The 2,710-nt window shown below is 46.4% G+C and overlaps 2 protein-coding genes across 6 annotated transcripts in view; both read left to right on the forward strand.

Moving 5' to 3' along the window:
• The window catches only part of LOC102758890, a 7,115-nt gene that overhangs the window by 1,174 nt on the left and 3,231 nt on the right, over positions 1 to 2,710 (forward strand).
• The window catches only part of SLC25A30 (solute carrier family 25 member 30), a 25,006-nt gene continuing 23,342 nt past the window's right edge, over positions 1,047 to 2,710 (forward strand). Inside the window, exon 1 of one of the 5 annotated variants that reach the window (XM_006757178.2) lies at positions 1,047 to 1,098. The gene's annotated coding sequence lies outside the window, so the exon portion shown is untranslated. The other 4 variants (XM_006757179.2, XM_006757183.2, XM_006757180.2 and 1 more) reach the window with 4 other exon arrangements.

Raw genomic sequence — 2,710 nt, forward strand, 5'->3', positions numbered from 1 at the left:
GTTCAGCAGTAGCCATGATCCATTCTGAAACTGTGGTTTTCATTTTGGTAGATGATAACTAAATGTTAATTGATAAAAATGTATGTTAAACTAAAAAGAATACTTAAAATAAACATAACCAATATTTTGTAAAATTGCATTTTAATATATTCAATAAATCATGCTTCCTTTTGATATTAAAAAAAGAAGAGGAAGGAGAAAATATGAACAATAAAATGGGAGTAAATACGTATCTGTCAACAATTGAATCTAAAAATAAAAATAAAGAACAAGAAATCTAATGAACAAAATAAACGGATAAATAAAATGGAATCAGAAGTATGGAAACATGGAACAGACTGAGGAATCTCAGCGGGAAGGGTGGAGGGGGGCGCAGGAAGAGATTAACATTACCTATGGACACAGACAGTAGGGTGGTGAATGCCTGGTGTGGGGTGGGAACCAGGTGGAGGGGGGCAATGGGGGAGAAGGATGGGGAACATGTGGAATATTCGCAACAATAAAAATAAAAAGAAAGTACAGATTGGTAGTTACAAAGTAGTCACAAGAATGTAAAGTACAGCATAAGGACTACAGTGAATAATATTGTAATAACTGCACTGTCAGGTGGGTACTAGACTTATGGGGGATCATTTCATAAGTCATATACATGTCTAACCACCTGAAACTAATAAAATATTAAATGTCAACTATTAAAAAAAAAGGCGAAAGATTTATGCGATCTGAAGAGAAACCAAATCGAAAAAAAAAGTGCAAGTTTATTCCTTTCTGATTGGGAGGTTCAGTGGAAAGAATCAGCACCCTGAGAAGGCTCCTTTCCGTGTCTCTCCCTTCATTCCCTAAGTTCCTCTTTCAACCAAGTGGAGCTCAGAGGCCTCAGCAGGCGCCCCCAGCCCGGCCGCACGCAGTTCTCACTCCTGCCAGCGCGGCGCCCGCTGCAGCTTGGAGCTGGCTCCTGTGGGCGGGACGGGGCGGGGCAGCGTCTAGAGCGGCCAATGGGAGCCAAGGCCGTGGGCGGGGCCGCGGAGGCTGCGCGAAAAAAAAGCCTGCCACTCGGTGAGGCCCTGGGCAGGCTGGTGCGCGGGACCGGCGTCGCTGGTGAGTTCCTGGCCGCAGCGCGTGTTTCGGTCTCCCCTCCTCCGGCCCGGCCCCTTTCCCGCGGCGCCGAGCACCCGCCGGCGCTGCCCTTCGGGACGGCCGGGGCTCGGGGCTGGGGCTGGGACTGTGGTTGGGACTGCGGTTCCGGAGAGCCGGCGCTGCCTCTGCCCTGCGGTGCGCGTGCAGGTCCGGTTCGCTGGCGGTCGGAGGGTTCCTCGGAGTGCAGAGCGCCGGCTCCCCTCCTCATCGCTCGGCGGTGTGGGGTGACTCCAGCGCCCGCGTCGCTGAGATCCAGGTGTGCGGTCCGCCCGGCATCGCTGGCTCCGCAGTGCGCTTCGCCTCCTCCGCGTCCCTCCCACTCGTGCTTCATTCAGGGCACCGCGGCTTCTGCTCCGGGAAAGGGCTCGCTGCATTTTGAACTGCCCCGCGACACGCCGGCTTGGCTTATGTTCGCAAGGACCGGTCAAATTAATGTGCTTGGGAAGGTAACGGAGCTCTGGATGTTAGCGTCTTTCTGGGTGTAATTTAATGGAAAGCAGTTGCGATGATCAGCCTTGTTCCTGCGCAAGAATAGCAAAACAGTGTTGCGATTGCCCGCACATTCTAGATTCATCCTCACCAAGTAGTGAGAAAACTGGAAAGAAAAGTGGCCTTTGCTTTGTGGCTGCCAAGTCTTGTGGCCATGGGATCGGGTAATTCATGTGAAATGATACGTAGTTTTCTTTTTATTTATTGGGGTGACCTGAAACACATAGGTTTCAGGTGTGGGTTTCTATATTACAATTGCACTGTGTGCCCACCACCCAAAGTCATATGAGATAGTTCCTAACATTCCTTTCAAATCTCACATTTATAAGTCTGTGATGAGCTTATTTTTCATCCTATACCCTTAAAAAGAATGGGAAATAAGAAAAGTTCATGCAAGGCGGGGAATAAAGGTTTATAAACGCACTGAACTTTCAGGACTATGATTACAACTTAGGACTGCAGAATGAAAAGGGAACACAAATAAAATAGAAAAAACTTATCCAGAATTAAGAATTTTAGAGAAACTTGGGAAGCTTTCAGAAGTTCCAGTAGCAATTACTGTATTTAATTACCTCTCTTTGCAGCTGTACAAATATGGTGAGGAGAAAAGTAAGTGCTAAGTAAGAAAAAAATATAATTCAGAGGTTATGTAACTTAGCATATTTCTTTAGTGTGGGGAGAATCCTTTGAAATTCATAATTTGTATAGACATTTGCACTCAGGAAACATTTTTTAAAAGAATTTTATATTCTTTATTTTGGAGAGGAAGGGAGAGGGAGAGAGAACTAGAAACATCAATGATGAGAGAGAATCATCGTCTGCCTCCTGCAAGTCCCCTTCTGGGGATCGAACCCGAAACCCGAGCGAGTGCCCTTGGCAGGAATCGAACCAGGGGCCCTTCAGTCCACAGGCTGAAGCTCTATCCACTGAGCAGCTTGGCTAGAGCCAGGAAACACTTTTTTTTAAAAAAATAGAGAGTTTTGTATTTCTCCTGCAAGAAAATATTACATTTATTATGAATATTCAGAATTCCCTACCCTGCTTATGCTTATGCATTCTTTTGAGACCTTAGTTTGAGGACTCT

The sequence above is a fragment of the Myotis davidii genome, unplaced genomic scaffold (assembly GCF_000327345.1).
Source record: "Myotis davidii unplaced genomic scaffold, ASM32734v1 scaffold533, whole genome shotgun sequence".
Taxonomy (NCBI): Eukaryota; Metazoa; Chordata; class Mammalia; order Chiroptera; family Vespertilionidae; genus Myotis; species Myotis davidii.